We start from the raw sequence: 19,100 nt of genomic DNA, 5'->3' as shown, positions 1-19,100 counted from the left end.
TGTGTGTAGTTATGGTATCTGATTAAGATAGTTTTATTCCATGATAGCCTATAATTAGTACTGTTTGGGTCATGAAAAATGATCAGTTCCATCTCTGACTTGATGAGAAGCAAGTGCACAGGTATTACATAGAAAAGAGATTAAGCAGACTTCCGGGTAAGATGGCGGAAGAGTAAGACGCGGAGATCACCCTCCTCCCCACGGATACACCAGAAATACAGCTACACGTGGAACAACTCCTACAGAACACCTACTGAACGCTGGCAGAAGACCCCAGACCTCCCAAAAGGCAAGAAACTCCCCACATACCTGGGTAGGGCAAAGCGGAGAGATTCCCGCACAGAGGATCGGTGCCGACCAGCCCGAGAGGCTTGTCTGCTTGCCCGCCAGGGCGGGCGGCGCTGGAAGCTGAGGCTCGGGCTTCGGTCAGAGCGCAGGGAGAGGACTGGGGCTGGCGGCGAGAACTCAGCCTGAAGGGGGCTAATGTGCCACAGCTAGCCAGGAGGGAGTCCGGGAAAACTCTGGAGCTGCCGAAGAGGCAAGAGACTTTTTCTTCCCTCTTGGTTTCCTGGTGCGCGAGGAGAGGGGATTAAGAGCGCTGCTTAAGGGAGCCCCACAGACGGGCGCGAGTCGCGGCTGAAAGCGCGGAGCCCAGTGACGGGCGTGGGACGCTGGGGCTGCTGCTGCCGCCGCCAAGTATCCTGTGTGCGAGCGCGGGTCACTGTCCACACCGCCCTTCCGGGAGCCTGTGCAGCCCGCCACTGCCGGGGTCCCGGGATCCAGGAGCGGCTTCCCTCGAAGAACGCACGGCGCGCCTCGGGCTGGTGCAACGTCACGCCGGCCTCTGCTGCTGCAGGCTCGCCCCGCATTCCGTGCCCCTCCCTCCCGCCCGGCCTGAGTGAGCCAGAGTCCCCGAAGAGGCTGCTCCTTTAACCCTGTCCTGTCTGAGCGAAGAACAGACGCCCTCCGGCGACCTACATGCAGAGGCGGGGCCAAATCCAAAGCTGAGACCCAGGAGCTGTGAGAACAAAGAAGAGAAAGGGAAACCTCTCCCAGCAGCCTCAGAAGCAGCGGATTAAAGCTCCACAATCAACTTGATGTACCTTGCATCTCTGGAATACATGAATAGACAACAAATCATCCCAAATTGAGGAGCCAGGAGTCAGTGCTGTGCCTCTCAGGTGGGAGAGCCAACTTCAGGACACTGGTCCACAAGAGACCTCCCAGCTCCACATAATATCAAAGGGCGAAAATCTTCCAGGGATCTCCATCTCAACACCAGCACACAGCTTCACTCAACGACCAGCAAGCTACAGTGCTAGACACCCTATGCCAAACAACTAGCAAGACAGGAACACAACGCCACCCATTAGCAGAGAGGTGGCCTAAAATCATAAAAAGTCCGCAGACACCCCAAAACACACCACCAGACGTGGACCTGCCCACCAGAAAGACAAGATCCAGCCTCATCCACCAGAACATAGGCACTAGTCCCCTCCACCAGGAAGCCTACACAACCCACTAAACCAACCTTAGCCACTGGGGACAGACACCAAAAACAACGGGAACTACGAACCTGCAGCCTGCAAAAAGGAGACCCCAAACACAGTAACGTAAGCAAAATGAGAAGACAGAAAAACACACAGCAGGTGAAGGAGCAAGATAAAAACCCACCAGACCTAACAAATGAAGAGGTAATAGGCAGTCTACCTGAAAAAGAATTCAGAATAATGATGGTAAAGATGACCCAAGATTCTATTTCCAAGATCCAAAATCTTGGAAATAGAATAGACAAAATGCAAGAAACAGTTAACAAGGACCTAGAAGAACTAAAGATGAATCAAGCATCGATTAAAAACACAATAAATGAAATAAAAAATACTCTAGATGGGATCAATAGCAGAATAACTGAGGCAGAAGAACGGATAAGTGAGGTGGAAGATAAAATAGTGGAAATAACTGATGCAGAGCCAAATAAAGAAAAAAGAATGAAAAGAACAGAGGACAGTCTCAGAGACCTCTGGGACAACATTAAATGCACCAACATTCCAATTATAGGGGTTCCAGAAGAAGAAGAGAAAAAGAAAGGGACAGAAAATATTTGAAGAGATTATAGTTGAAAACTTCCCTAATATGGGAAAGGAAATAGTTAATCAAGTCCAGGAGGCACAGAGAGTCCCATACAGAATAAATCCAAGGAGAAATACGCCAAGACACATAATAATCAAACTGTCAAAAATTAAACACAAAGAAATCATATTAAAAGCAGCAAGGCAAAAACAACAAATAACACACAAGGGAATCCCCATCAGGATAACAGCTGATCTCTCAGCAGAAACTCTACAAGCCAGAAGGGAGTGGCAGGACATAATTAAAGTGATGAAGGAGAAAAACCTGCAACCAAGATTACTCTACCCAGCAAGGATCTCATTCAGATTTGATGGAGAAATTAAAACGTTTACAGACAAGCAAAAGCTGAGAGAGTTCAGCACCACCAAACCAGCTTTACAACAAATGCTAAAGGAACTTCTCTAGGCAAGAAACACAACAGAAGGAAAAGACCTACAATAACGAACCCAAAACAATTTAAAAAATGGGAATAGGAACATGCATATCGATAATTACCTTAAATGTAAATGGACTAAATGCTCCCACCAAAAGACACAGATTGGCTGAATGGATACAAAAACAAGACCCATATATATGCTGTCTACAAGAGACCCACTTCAGACCTAGAGACACATACAGACTGAAAGTAAGGGGATGGAAAAAGATATTCCATGCAAATGGAAACCAAAAGAAAGCTGGAGTAGCAATTCTCATATCAGACAAAATAGACTTTAAAATAAAGACTTCTAGAAGAGACAAAGAAGGACACTACATAATGATCAAGGGATCGATCCAAGAAGAAGATATAACAATTGTAAATATTTATGCACCCAACATAGGAGCACCTCAATACATAAGGCAAATACTAACAGCCATAAAAGGGGAAATTGACAGTAACACAATCATAGTAGGGGACTTTAACACCCCACTTTCACCAATGGACAGATCATCCAAAATGAAAATAAATAAGGAAACACAAGCTTTAAATGATACATTAAACAAGAAGGACTTAATTGATATTTATAGGACATTCCATCCAAAAACAACAGAATACACATTTTTCTCAAGTGCTCATGGAACATTCTCCAGGATAGATCATATCTTGGGTCACAAATCAAGCCTTGGTAAATTTAAGAAAATTGAAATTGTATCAAGTATCTTTTCTGACCACAATGCTATGAGACTAGATATCAATTACAGGAAAAGAGCTGTAAAAAATACAAACACATGGAGGCTAAACAATACACTACTTAATAACGAAGTGATCACTGAAGAAATCAAAGAGGAAATTAAAAAATACCTAGAAACAAATGACAATGGAGACACGACGACCCAAAACCTATGGGATGCAGCAAAAGCAGTTCTAAGAGGGAAGTTTATAGCAATACAATCCCACCTTAAGAAACAGGAAACATCTGGAATAAACAACCTAACCTTGCACCTAAAGCAATTAGAGAAAGAAGAACAAAAACATCCCAAAGTTAGCAGAAGGAAAGAAATCATAAAAATCAGATCAGAAATAAATGAAAAAGAAATGAAGGAAACGATAGCAAAGATCAATAAAACTAAAAGCTGGTTCTTTGAGAAGATAAACAAAATTAATAAACCATTAGCCAGACTCATCAAGAAAAAAAGGGAGAAGACTCAAATCAATAGAATTAGAAATGAAAAAGGAAAAGTAACAACTGTCACTGCAGAAATACAAAAGATCATGAGAGATTACTACAAGCAACTCTATGCCAATAAAATGGACAACCTGGAAGAAATGGACAAATTCTTACAAATGCACAACCTGCCAAGACTGAATCAGGAAGAAATAGAAAATATGAACAGACCAATCACAAGCACTGAAATGGGAACTGTGATAAAAAATCTTCCAACAAACAAAAGCCCAGGACCAGATGGCTTCACAGGCGAATTCTATCAAGCATTTAGAGAACAGCTAACACCTATCCTTCTCAAACTCTTCCAAAATATAGCACAGGGAGGAACACTCCCAAACTCATTCTACGGGGCCACCATCACCTTGATACCAAAACCAGACAAGGATGTCACAAAGAAAGAAAACTACAGGCCAATATCACTGATGAACATAGATGCAAAAATCCTCAACAAAATACTAGCAAAGAGAATCCAACAGCACATTAAAAGGATCATACACCATGATCAAGTGGGGTTTATTCCAGGAATGCAAGGATTCTTCAATATACGCAAATCAATCAACGTGATACACCATATTAACAAACTGAAGGAGAAAAACCATATGATCATCTCAATAGATGCAGAGAAAGCTTTTGACAAAATTCAACACCCATTTATGATAAAAACCCTGCAGAAAGTAGGCATAGAGGGAACTTTCCTCAACATAATAAAGGCCATATATGACAAACCCACAGTCAGCATCGTCCTCAATGGTGAAAAACTGAAAGCATTTCCACTAAGATCAGGAACAAGACAAGGTTGCCCACTCTCACCACTCTTATTCAACATAGTCTTGGAAGTTCTAGCCACAGCAATCAGAGAAGAAAAGGAAATAAAAGGAATCCAAATCGGAAAAGAAGAAGTAAAGCTGTCACTGTTTGCAGATGACATGATACTATACATAGAGAATCCTAAAGATGCTACCACAAAACTAATAGAGCTAATCAATGAATTTGGTAAAGTTGCAGGATACAAAATGAATGCACAGAAATCTCTGGCATTCCTATATACTAATGATGAAAAATCTGAAAGTGAAATCAAGGAAACACTCCCATTTACCATTGCAACAAAAAGAATAAAATATCTAGGAATAAACCTACCTAAGGAGACAAAAGACCTGTATGCAGAAAATTATAAGACACTGATGAAAGAAATTAAAGATGATACAAATAGATGGAGAGATGTACCATGTTCCTGGATTGGAAGAATCAACATTGTGAAACTGACTCTACTACCCAAAGCAATCTACAGATTCAATGCAATCCCTATCAAACTACCACGGGCATTTTTCACAGAACTAGAACAAAAAATTTCACAATTTGTATGGAAACACAAAAGACCCCGAATAGCCAAAGCAATCTTGAGAACGAAAAATGGAGCTGGAGGAATCAGGCTCCCTGACTTCAGACTATACTACAAAGCTACAGTAATCAAGACAGTATGGTACTGGCACAAAAACAGAAAGATAGATCAATGGAACAGGATAGAAAGCCCAGAGATAAACCCACGGACATATGGTCACCTTATCTTTGATAAAGGAGGCAGGAATGTACAGTGGAGAAAGGACAGTCTCTTCAATAAGTGGTGCTGGCAAAACTGGATAGGGACATGTAAAAGTATGAGATTAGATCATTCCCTAACACCATACACAAAAATAAGCTCAAAATGGATTAAAGACCTAAATGTAAGGCCAGACACTATCAAACTCTTAGAGGAAAACATAGGCAGAACACTCTATGACATAAATCACAGCAAGATCCTTTTTGACCCACCCCCTAGAGAAATGGAAATAAAGACAAAAATAAACACATGGGACCTAATGAAACTTAAAAGCTTTTGCACAGCAAAGGAAACCATAAACAAGGCCAAAAGACAGCCCTCAGAATGGGAGAAAATATTTGCAAATGAAGCAACTGACAAAGGATTAATCTCCAAAATTTATAAGCAGCTCATGCAGCTCAATAACAAAAAAACAAACAACCCAATCCAAAAATGGGCAGAAGACCAAAACAGACATTTCTCCACAGAAGATATACAGACTGCCAACAAACACATGAAAGAATGCTCAACATCTTTACTCATTAGAGAAATGCAAATCAAAACTACAATGAGATATCATCTCACACCAGTCAGAATGGCCATCATCAAAAAATCTAGAAACAATGCTGGAGAGGGTGTGGAAAAAAGGGAACACTCTTGCACTGCTGGTGGGAATGTGAATTGGTACAGCCACTATGGAGAACAGTATGGAGGTTCCTTAAAAAACTACAAATAGAACTACCATATGACCCAGCAATCCCACTACTGGGCATATACCCTGAGAAAACCATAATTCAAAAAGAGACATGTACCAAAATGTTCATAGCAGCCCTATTTACAATAGCCCAGAGATGGAAACAACCTAAGTGTCCATCATCAGATGAATGGGTAAAGAAGATGTGGCACATATATACAATGGAATATTACTCAGCCATAAAAAGAAATGAAATTGAGCTATTTGTAATGAGGTGGATGGACCTAGAGCCTGTCATACAGAGTGAAGTAAGTCAGAAAGAGAAAGACAAATACTGTATGCTGACACATATATATGGAATTTAAGGAAAAAAATGTCATGAAGAACATAGGGGTAAGACAGGAATAAAGACACAGACCTACTAGAGAATGGACTTGAGGATATGGGGAGGGGGAAGGGTAAACTGTAACAAAGTGAAAGAGCGGCATGGACATATATACACTACCAAACGTAAGGCAGATAGCTAGTGGGAAGCAGCCGCATAGCACAGGGAGATGAGCTCGGTGCTTTGTGACCGCCTGGAGGGGTGGGATAGGGAGGGTGGGAGGGAGACGCAAAAGGGAGGGGATATGGGAACATATGTATATGTAAACTGATTAAATTTGAAAAAAAATAAATAAAAATAAAATTTAAAAAAAAAAAGAGGTTAAGCAGACAGTAAGGTTGTCAGGGACCTGATATGAGGAAGTAATTTAAAAAGCATAGTTATCAATGATCTGGAAACCCCACTAAACAAAACAGTTGACATTTGGGGCCATACAGAAAAACTGACATTCTGGGACTATGTATGATGTTCACATCTAAAAAGAACTTGGTGGACTATAGCTTCTTTTATAATGCCATTACAGATGGAGTATGTATATGCTAGTGTATCTAATTTATGTGTAAATTTATTATCACTTCAGATTGAGAAACCTGTTGATATTATACTGAAATGATTGAGAATGAGTTGTGATTTTATTTTGGGGGTCAAATTGTCTAAACTTTATTCCCAGTTTTGTGAACTTGGGCAATTTGTTTAACCCTAGGAACTTAAGTTTTCTCTTTAGTGTAGTGGGAATATAAGTAGTACTTACATCACAGGATTATTATGAGGATCAAATGGGGTAATATGTGTAAAGCACTTAGAACAATACCTAGAACAAAATAAGAGGTCAACAATCATTAGTTATTATATTATTTTCTGCTATTATGTGTACATGTATGTATGTGTATCTACATCTGTATATCTATATGTACCTGTTCTGTGTTCAATAGCCTCTCTGCGGCTCAGCATGGGCGGGGTGCTATAAGGTCACCAAGGTGCTGGACGACACTGTTCTCCCTGGGATTGGATTGAGATGTCAAGTGGATGGAGAAAAAAATGCCAGAAGTCGCCAGAAGTCCCCAGGGAGGATTCACACCTTGAAGCTTCATCAGCATTTACAGCAAGTGCCAATTATTGACCTGACAGCTTACCTCTGAGGCTGAGGTCAGGGTTCTTTCTACAGGGCCAATAGGACAGAAGTCCTGACTTCTTTCCTGAGAGGGTAGGTGGGAGGGGTTCTCAGGAGAGTCACTCACAGCTGGACAGTAGCCGAGTTGGGAATATTTACGCCATAAAAATGGATAATGCTTCAAACCTGGCCCTTTTCTTTCTAGGGTGCTGGTGGTTAAACACATCCCAGAGCACTCCTAGTTGTCCTGGACGGCTAGCTGGGAGCACAGGCTTGTACTGAAGGAATGTGCACACCAAGGGGTTCTGAATTTTGGTGTTGGCATGTGAGGTTGGAGCAATCCCAGCTCCCCCCTGGAAGGAGAATAAGCTCAGCCTGTTGATTTTTTTTTTTTTTTTTTTGCGGTACGCGGGCCTCTCACTGTTGTGGTCTCTCCCGTTGCAGAGCACAGGCTCCGGGCGCACAGGCTCAGCAGCCATGGCTCACGGGCCCAGCCACTCCGCGGCATGTGGGATCTTCCCAGACTGGGGCATGAACCCGTGTCCCCTGCATCGGCAGGTGAACTCTCAACCACTGCGCCACCAGGGAAGCCCAACCTGTTGATTTTTTAATCCATGTATTTTCATCTGGAGGAAAGATGCAGTAGATTCAGGTCACTGATGTAACTATGATCTAAACATCATTCCTCTTCCATATAGATATTGACTTTAAAAGAGGTACAATTATGAATATTTAAAGAGTTTCCTCATCTTTTAGGTTGACTGAATTCCTGCCAAGATGTCCTGCCAGGAAAACCAGCAGCACTGCCAGCCCCCTCCCAAGTGTCCCCCAAAGTGCCCACCCCAGTGCCCAGCCCCCTGTCTCCCTCCAGTCTCTTCCTGCTGCGGCCCCAGCTCTGGGGCAGGGGCTGCTGCCTGGACCACCGCAGGCCCTTCTCCTCCACTGGTGCCGGCACCAGAGCCCCAACTGCTGTGAGTTGAGCCCTCGCAGGCTCTGGCTGCTGACTTGACCCTAGAGGGGCTGCTGGGGAACGGAATGACCGAGAACCTGCTACGGCCAGATGCCCCCCTCCTCCCTCTCATCTCCCAGGACACGGGCTGACAGGGATCCCAGAGATTCACAGGGCTTCCTGGGGAGAACCCTGTGTTTGGTCGGGCAGCCCAGATGCTCAGTCTGGATGTTAGTCTCCTTCGCTCTCTTCTCCGTGTTGGAATAAATCTCTGATTTCCCCCCTACAAAACCTCTTGGTCCTTCTCCTCTTCTTTGTCATCTCCAACGTCCCCCAGAGTTCAGGGCCTCAGAAGCCTGCTGTTCATGATGCAGGGACAGGACCTGAGTGATTAGAAGGAAAAGCTGCTCTGAGGACTGATTCCCTCCAGGAGGGTCCCCTCCGGCCCCAGCGGCTTCGTCTTTCCACAGTAGGCTGTACATAGGTCCCTGTATTCTGTGTGTTCCGGAGGCTGAGAAGGGCTAGGAAGCACTGCTTTGTGGCGTGTTGCCTGTCTAGGAAGAGGGACAGATCTCCATCCCACAGAACTTCCCTCCTGTTAGAACACACAGGTGGATAAAATGCTTGAAGTGGGTACGGAGGCCCTCCCCTCCCCCACCAAATACAGTCGCGGTCACTGAGCTCCCTTCCAGGGAGGGGAGTCTGGTTCAGATTCAGCCTTTCCACTCACTGCATCCGATACACGGTCCCTCTTCCCAGTGTTTGATCTGCTGCCTCAGGACCCGGTCCTGTCACCTGGAGGAGTGATGAGTGTGGGGAAACTTATCAGAAAAAAACACTAATGTGAAACTGAGAAAATAAGAAAAAAAGGTGGGCAGCTCTAGGGAGGAATGGGGCTCCCGCCCTTCCATATGTGTCCTCTCAGCTCAGTCTCCAGGGACATCAGGGCTGAGAAGCACTTGCTCCAAGAAGGTCAGGGGGGTCCCAGGGGAAGGCGAGGGGCGAAGGGCATCACGGGGGAAGGGCTAAGGCTCTTCAGAGTCAGGTAGGGCTTCTATGTGAGGCTGGTAGACTCGGCAGAGAGGTTCTGACCAGCGTGGGGCTCTACTTAAGAAGCCTGGTCCCCTCTTCACCTCACAGCTGCTGACCAGAAACAAGACTCTTTGTCTGACTGCCCTGAGCCGCTGTCCTCGCCCCTGTTCTAAATCACCCTCTGCCCTGAGTCACTTTCTTTTGTTTATGCTCTTCACTGTTTCTGCCAGTCTCCCTATTCATTTTCCAGTCCCTGGCCAGTAGTAATTTTGATCTTTTAAAAATGTGTTTATTGGCCATTTCTACAAAATTTATTATATTATTTAAAATTTTTATTTTAAACTTTTCAGAACTTGCTATATTAACCTTGATCTGTCTTTATTAAAATATTTAATGTATCAGATTTTATTGACTTTATAATATCTTTTGTTATAGAAACATTTTTAGTCTTTATGTGATAAATTATGTCTGTTTTTACAGCTTCGAGGTTTCTTGAGCTGGCAAGAGGTTTCCCTTTGTCCTTAGTGTTTACATGTCAGCAAACAAAGCAAAACAACCCTATAACCAACCCCCCAAAAAAACAGTAAACAAACAAATGAGTTCACCAAGCAGGGGACCTAGGTATTCGGTGGTAGGGGAGGCTTAACAGAAGGTGGAGCCCTGAATCTGCTTTCAGAGACTTCTGTTTTAAGTAAGAGCAGCTCACTGAGCCCTTCCTTTCTCCAGGGGTCTGTAATCTGGGATCCTCATACCCCTTCCACAGGGAACAACTAGCCTTCCATACACACGAGATTTCCCAATCTATTTTTTTTTAGTTGCATCTTACCTTGTGTTTGGTATGGGTGCATGTGTGTTAGAACTTGTTCTACCACTACAGCAGAAACTCAAAATTATAGCAATGTGGAATAGAAAGCAGACTGTCTTCGCTCGTGTACAATGAAGTCAGAGGTAGGTGTCCCATGGCTGCTATGTGGCTCCAAGGAGTCATCAGAGAGGATGCCTTTCTATCTTATTTCATCGTTAGTGCTGCTATTTCCTGCAAGGCACTCTGATCTCAGGTGGCTGATGGTATTCTGAGCAGCAAGGCTGCATTTTAGGTGGGAAGAGGGAAAAGTGTGGGTAAAGGTCTTCCTAGGTCATTACCCCTTTACTGAGCTTTTCTAAAGCCCAACAAGCCCTTGAATCCCATTGACTGCCTGTAGGAACAAGAGAGGTGGAGAAGTGTAGGTTTTTGTATCTGGACACTATGGACATCAGTGTAGAGATTCTGTAAGTTAGGGATGAAGGGGAGAGTAAGCAGTGGACACACAACCAGTACATCTGCGCATATTTTGACTTTCTAGGAAAGATGGCCGGGTACTGGGTATCTGGAAATAACGACACAGACTCTCCTGGGCGTGCTTCATTGTATCTGGGAGAGTCACCCAGGCAGCCTTTAGCATAAACATTTAGGAACATCATACCCACCGTGGCACCTGCATGGGCTCTGAGGTATACGCTGGGGCAGGTCCAGGTGGAAAACTAATCAGGCAGGAATGTTGGGAGTTTCCAGAACTGCAGCAGGGAGTCTGGGGCGCTGTCTGGGGACAGGCAGAAAAGCTGGCTTATCTGCAAGTGAGGGAGACTCAGGGTTACTTCTGTCTCCTCACCTCTCGTCCATCAGCCACCCAGAGATGGACCGAGAACCAGGGTCTTGACTTGTGTCTCAGCACAGGAAGAGGGTGAAGTAGAGTCTCAGAGCATCAGACTCTGGGAAGAGCTGTGCAAACACAATGCAAGTTTGGGTTTTTTTGTTTGTTTGTTTTTTGTTTTTTTATTTATGTATTTATTTATTTTATGGCTGTGTTGGGTCTTCGTTTCTGTGCAAGGGCTTTCTCTAGTTGTGGCAAGCGGGGGCCACTCTTCATCGCGGTGCGCGGGCCTCTCACTATCGCAGCCTCTCTTGTTGCAGAGCACAGGCTCCAGACGTGCAAGCTCAGTAACTGTGGCTCAGGGGCCCAGTTGCTCCGCGGCATGTGGGATCTTCCCAGACCAGGGCTCGAACTCGTGTCACCTGCACTGGCAGGCAGATTCTCAACCACTGCACCACCAGGGAAGCCCCATGTTTGGTTTTTACAAAAGCTCCATCCCTTCAAAAATATCTAGTGGAGGTTACTATTATTATCCCCTCATTATTCTTTTTAAAAATATTAAAACTAGATTCACATAATTAGATTTCCATATTAAGTCAAATAATTTTGAAATACCAACATGCTCAGTATAATTTTGATTGGAGCTGCACAAAAAGTACAATTTGGTTTGGGAAGAACTGACTTCTTTATAATATTCATTCTTCCCTTCCAGAGAAGAAACATGCCTCTCTACTCAACTTTCATTGTACATCTGATTACAAAGCTTTGTAGTTTCATTGATATAAGCTCTTAAGCTGTTATTAAGGTGATTTTTATTAAGATGATTTTCCCACCTTTATTGAGATATAATTGACATATAATTGTGTAAGTTTAAGGTGTACAATGGGATGATTTGATAATGTATATGATGTGAAATATTTACCATAATAAGGTTAGTTAGCATATCCTTAACCTCACATAAGTACCATTTTTGTTTTTGTTATGAGAGAAAAAGCAATCCAAGAGATGCTCTAGATGCTGGAGTTTACAGACTAGTACTTAATATAACTCTAATAAATATGTTAAAGAAAACAGAGAAAAGGAGGATAAATCAGATGAAACGGAGGAGAATTTCAACAAAGAACTGTAATCAATAAAAAATCTAGTGGATATTCTAGAACTAAAGAATGTAGCGTCTGGAGTTAGAAGCTTACTGGATTGATCTAATAGCAGACTGGGAATGGCAGAAGACAGGATAAGTGAAGAAAAGTCAAAAGAAGATATACAAACATATGCACACAGAGGAAAAATGTGGGGGTCGGGGGCAGAGTGAACACGTCAAATGCATCATGCTTGAGAAGTGAATATGCATGTAACTGGAGTCCACAAGGAGAAGGGAGAATGAGAAAGAGCAATCCTTGAAGAAATAATGACCAAGAATTTTCAAAATCTGGTGAAAGACACAGAGGTTCAAAAATTTCAACAAACTTCAAGCATGATTCATACAAAGAAGTCCTCATCTAAGCAAATTATAGTGAAATTACAGAACATCAAAGCATATGTATAATCTCAAAAGCAGCCAGAGTGGTAGAAACATAATTTTCAAAGGAGTAATAATAAAAATTATGGTTGACTTTTCAACAGAAATTATAGACCTCATATTATGATGGAATCACATCTTTAAAGTGCTAGGGAAAAGCATATTTATAATAGCTCAAAATTGGAAACAACCCAAATGTCTATCAACAGTTGAATGGTAAGGTAAACAGAATAATGGCCCCCGAAGGATGTCAAAGTCCTAATCCCCAGAATGTGAATACTTTACATAACAGGGGATTTTGCAGATGTGATTAAATTAAGGACCTCAAGGTTGGAAGATTATGCTGGATTATTTATGCGGGCCCAATCTAAATTACATGGGTCCTTAAAATCAGATAACCTTTTCTTTTTCTTTCTTTTTTTAAATTTATTTTATTTATTTATTTTTGGCTGCGTTGGGTCTGTTGCTGTGCGTGGGCTTTCTCTAGTTGCAGTGAGCGGGGGCTACTCTTGGTTGTGGTGTGCGGGCTTCTCACGATGGTGGCTTCTCTTGTTGCGGAGCATGGGCCCTAGGCACGCAGGCTTCAGTAGTTGTGGCACCTGGGCTCAGTAGTTGTGGCTAGCATGCTCTAGAACGCAGGCTCAGTAGTTGTGGTGCACAGGCTTGGTTGCTCTGCAGCATGCGGGATCTTCCCGGACCAGGGCTCAAACCCGCCTCCCCTGCATTGGAAGGCGGATTCTTAACCACTGCGCCACCAGGGAAGCCAATCAGAGAACCTTTTCTGACTCTATTCAGAAAAGGAGGTATAAATACTGAAGAATGGTCAGAAAGATGCAAAGTTGTTGGCTTTGAAGATGGAGGAAGTAGCCATGAACCAAGGAATACAGGCAGCCTCCAGAAGCTGGAAGAGGCGAGGAAACAGATCCTGCCCTAGAGCCTCCAGAAAGGAATGCAGCCCTGCCTAGACCTTGATTTTAGCCCACTGATATCTTTATTGGACTTCTAATCTACAGATCTGTAAGATAATAAATTTGTGTTGTTTTAAACCACTAAATTTGTGGGGATTTATTATAGCAGCATCAGAAAACTAATACAAATGGATTTAAATATATATAGGGTATAGTCATAAAACACATCTATAAAAAGAACAAACTCAACCATATAGATGAACCTCACATTGAGTGAAAATAAGTAAGATACAAAATAGTATGTACTGTATGAGTCCATTTATTTCTATTTATGTGAAGTTCAGGAACAGGCAAGAGCAATCTGTGGTGATAGAGTTCAGAATAGTAGTTAGTCTTTGCACTAAATGAAAAGGAGCATGAGGCAGCTTTTCGAGGTGCTGAAAATGTTCTTTATCTTGATCTAGATGGTGACTACAGAGGTGCATACATGTGTAACAATGCACTGAGTTCAACACTTAAGGTTTATGTAATCTGCTAGTTAAAGTTATACCTCTATATAAAAAAAATAATAGGGAAAGGCTAGAATACTCACTTGTTGACACAGTTAGTAATCCGTAGAGTAAAAATTATTTTTTAAACTTCTTTTGTTTTTAATTTGTTGGTTCTCCACTAGAGGGCACCCCTGCACAAGAGCAAGTCTTCATTTAATGTTCCAGGGATGGCCATTGGCAACCTGCCCCAGGCTGGCTTTACATACAGTTCACATCCAACATTTCTCCCTCGTAGTCACTATGCCCTTTTAAACTGTTTGTGGGAGGCACACATGTAGCTAGACAATCACGCTAAAGTGTGATAAGTGCTGTGACAAAATCTTTTTTTCAACTATTAGACAAGAGCAGATAAGGAATCTGGGTGGCCAGATCAAAGGATGAGCAAGGTTTAGCAATACCTAAATGCATGCAGTCTGTCTCTGTTTAAAAAGTCAAAGCCTTAACATCTGGAGATGTTTGTGTGAATTTTGACCCCTAAAAGTCTTAAGAAAGGATGTTCTTGAGTTGCCAGCATCAATATTTAGTATAAAAAAAATTTTGAGTGTGATAACTCTTTGGAACTCTCCCACAAAAAGAGGGCCTTCTTCTTCCATTTTTATAAACTCCACACATCTCTACAGATCAAAGTGCAGTCTGTTTGCTATTTACTGTATTCTGTTGCTATTCATTCATTCTTTCTTTCAACAGTTACTGAGCACCTTACCATGTCCCAGGCCCTGTCATCCAGAATCAGAGGTAAGGATGTTAATTGCCTATCCTCAAGTGGTTCACACACTGGGGGAGACAGACACGATCACCACACAGTCTAAGGAAGTAGCACGGGGGCCACACAGGACTGGGAGGTGGGGAGGGGGGATTAAAGGATGGTCTCTGGGAACAGGTGATTTTTGAAGTTGTGATAGTTTAACAGGAGATGAAGGACATCTTAGGTGTAGAAAATATTGTTTCTAACGCATACCAGCACAAGCTGTGACAAAGGGACATTAGCATGATGCTACCATAAAGGTACCAGATACACAAACTGTTTTGGGAAGACTGAAAAGGGAGAAATTAATTTGGTAGAGTCACATCTAGGAAGGTTTTGTGTGCCACTTCCAGGCTGACCTGGAAAAAATGAGTGAAGATTCACTTGGTGAAAAGGTGGTTTGCACAGGCAACCAGCAGGTGGCGCCCACACTTCTCCGCAGCATGCAGATACAGCCTGGCAAGATGCTCCCAAAAGTACACCACCACCCCCACCTGCCCCAGGAAGGAGCCAAATGCAGAAGATGCCTGCCTGGACCAACCCCATCCCCTCCCCCACCTAACACACACACACACACACACACACACACACACACACACACACACCCCATAGCATATACCTGAGCTAGTCTGTACCCACTACCTAGAGAAAGGAGAATCTGGGTAGGAAAGAGCCATGGTGAATAAACCCCATATTTGCTTTCATTTTACAGAAGAATGTAACTTCTGTGTTTTCTCTCTAAAAGATCGATCATCTACTGAATGCCGTGAAAAGGGAGAACTAAAAACAGTCATGGATTTCACAGTAGTGTCGAAGCTGGACATAAAACTAGGGGTACAAGGAAACAGCCTCGATGTGGAGAGAAGATGGACACTTAGAGCTTGAGACTCCCGAAGGCTCCTCTGCGACCCCTGACCCTGCCCCACCCACACCTGGAGAGACTGGCCTAGAACGTCGCATCTGCTACAGGCAGGGATGGCTCACCCACAAAAGAAACACACATAAAGAAAGCAAAAGGGGGACCAATGGGGAAGACTCCGTGCTCCCAATGCAGGGGGCCGGTTCGATCCCTGATCAGGGAACTAGATCCCGTATGCCACAACTAAGAGATCCTGCGTGCCGCAACTAAAGATCCCACGTGCCGCAACTAAAGATCCCACGTGCCGCAACTAAAACCCGGCACAGCCAAATAAATAAATATATATTAATTTTTAAAAAATGAAAAAGGCAATAGGGTGTTGAGGAGAGGACAGGGCTCTGGAGCCAGAACACCTGACTTGCTAGCCCTGTGACCATGGACAAGTCACCCACTCTCACTGAGCCTCCACTTCTCAACTTATAAATGGGTTCATAAGAAGTGCCTAATGATGCCCAGCATATAACAGCTACTCAATAAATGGTGATGTCTGGTCCCCATTACTCTCCTCCTCTCTCACTCCCTCCCAGCCACACTGGCCTCCTCGCTGTATCTTGTATGCGTCAGGCACACTCTCGTCTCAGGGCATGTGCAGTGGCTGTTTCTTCTACCTGGAATGTTTCTTACCCATGATATCTCCTTGGCTCACTCCTTAAGCTCATTCAAGTACTGGTACAAAAGTAGGCTTCTTAATAAAGCGGATCGGACCAGTCAGTCCATTTAAATTGCAACTCACTACCCCTCCTCACCACATGCACTCCCAATCGTCCTAATTCCACTCTATCTTAATAGCCATTATCACCTTCCAACATTTTATGTAATTTACTTATTTATTAGGTTCATTGTTTACTGTCTACCCCCCGCCCCCAGTTTTCCACCCCTACTTTTTTTTTTTTTTTTTTTTTTTTTTTTTTGCGGTACGCGGGCCTCTCACTGTTGTGGCCTCTCCCGTTGCGGAGCACAGGCTCCGGACACACAGGCCCAGTGGCCATGGCTCATGGGCCCAGCCACTCCATGGCACGTGGAATCCTCCCAGACCGTGGCAAGAACCTGTGTCCCCTGCATCGGCAGGCAGACTCTCAACCACTGCGCCATCAGGGAAGCCCTTCCACCCCTACTTTTATCTGTTCTGTTCACTGTTGTATCCTTAGTGCCAGTAACACGGACTGGGACATAGTAGAGGCTCAGTAAATACTTACTGGTTTCAGTGGATATATATATAACTGATTCACTTTGCTGTACACATGAAATTAACACATTGTAAATCAATTATACTTCAATAAAAATATTTTTAACATCTTTATTGGAGTATAATTGATTTACAATTGTGTGTTAGTTTCTGCTGTATAACCAAAAATAAATGAATAAATGCATGAACGACCTTCCATCTCTGAGAATCAAGTCTCTTCATCTGTCAAACAGGGAGAGCTGGTGTTAAGAGGAAAGTTGGTCTCTTATAGAAAAGGACCAGGAGGAGGGGAAGCCCTACATCATGGCAGAGCGTTTTCCAAGAGGCTGTCAAGGGTGCTCAGCAGAGAGGGATGAAGGGCTTCCCAGACACATAACTGGGCCCAATTTTCATGCCCTGTGCATAGGGGCTCAAACTTGCTACAATTTGGCTCTGGGGAGGAGTATCAAAGTGCAGGAGCGTAAGCAGGGCTCTCTGTCTTTGGAGGTTGGCACTAATTGCCCCCCACTATACTCTGGGGACTCAGAAATCAGTAGAGGTTGTTCCTTGCCCTGGAGGTGCCCAAAAGTCACAGAACTTTTGTCTTCTGGAGAGGGGCAAACCTGGATTTAATCTCAGCTCCTCCACCATTGAGTTATGATCTTGGACACATCAAATAATTTCTCTGAACCTGAGTTTACTCCTATGTCAAACAGGATAATAATGGCCACCGCTCGAGGGTATTTTGAGTGCCCAGCACACTGCTTACACAAAGTGTGCATCTGACAAAAACTATTTCCCTTCCACTTCCATCTTGAGCTCCATTTTCCTGAGACATAGCAGTGCAATTCATAACTTTCCCTGCAGAGGGCGCCAGAGCACCAAGGAATCCTAGATTCCCCAGCTCCGCCCGGCAGCACAGGGCAGCTGTGGGCAAGGTAAGCCAGCCAAGGTTCTCTGGGGTCCCGACCTGGGGCTCCTCTCTCTCCATGCCCTCTACCCAAACCTTCCTCCTGGGCCAGCCTGCTGCCTACAGGCTGCCCATCAGCTCCCCTGTCCCAGGCTCTGTCTATTCAACATGCCAACGCTCTTTTTTAGTCACTTGATATAATCTCTGTCCTGGGTAAGTAACAAATTGGTTTGATAAAACAAATTTTGCTGGGAATTTGCTAGATAATACCCGCTCCTCCCAGGTAACATATGTGGATTTTAACAGGGGCTTCTGAACACGTATTTGGGAACAAGTGGGCATTCCAGATGCTAAAATCAAGTGTGGCTCATTTAGACAGACCTGCATTTCATGGGGAATACTGAGGATTTAGTGCTTACTCCCAGTGAGCCTACATTAGATTAAACAGATAAAATTGCTCATACTCCACCATTTTTACACCTACAAAACAACAATGTCATATGGTCAAATTAATGTTGCACCCCTTCACCTCTTCTCAATTTCACTACAAACCCTAGCTATTTATTTGTTTGTTTGTTTATTTAAATCTTCCCATTGCATTTCTGCCCTCAGCTTCTGTTTTCATTCTCATTCTATCCCCTCCTGGCCCTACAGTCTCAGGTTCTTGCTCCTTGCCATGGCCACACCTCGCCCTTGTGAGGCATCTCTCAGGCGTGGCAGCTGCTATGATGGGCGTGGCCCCCACTGGTGTCTCCAGAGCACAGACACCTCGGGCATATCAGGGCTTGGCCCAGCCGGGGGCTCCAGCTTCTCCCACACCAGGGTGTCCCACGAGCCCTCTCTAGGGCTCCCAGCAGACCTCCTTGCCCTCGCAGACTCTGGAATACGAGTCCTACAGAATAATTATCTTAACACCCCTGAGTCAAATTGTCTTCAACTGTAAAACGTAAAAGGACAATGCCCACCATGCAAGGTTGTCATAAGGCACCAATGGAGTAATGATTGTGAAAAACCTAGCACCAGCCCTGGCAGATGATGGTCACTGCAAGTTACAGTTCCCTCTCAGGACCCCATGCACCGTCTACCAAACTGAAGCCCCCAAAGCAACCTTACTGTTCCATCCACCCCTCCCGAAAATCCTGTTGACTGTTGCATCCCCACAGTTCACCATCTTGTCCGAAAGGACCGAGTCCTGCCCTACCAGCTTCTCCCATCGTGTCCCAGGACCCTGG

The sequence above is a fragment of the Hyperoodon ampullatus genome (genome assembly GCF_949752795.1).
Source record: "Hyperoodon ampullatus genome assembly, chromosome: 2".
NCBI classification, from domain to species: Eukaryota; Metazoa; Chordata; class Mammalia; order Artiodactyla; family Ziphiidae; genus Hyperoodon; species Hyperoodon ampullatus.
The sequence above is the reverse complement of the archived record's forward strand: the minus strand, read 5'-3'. Positions refer to the sequence as shown.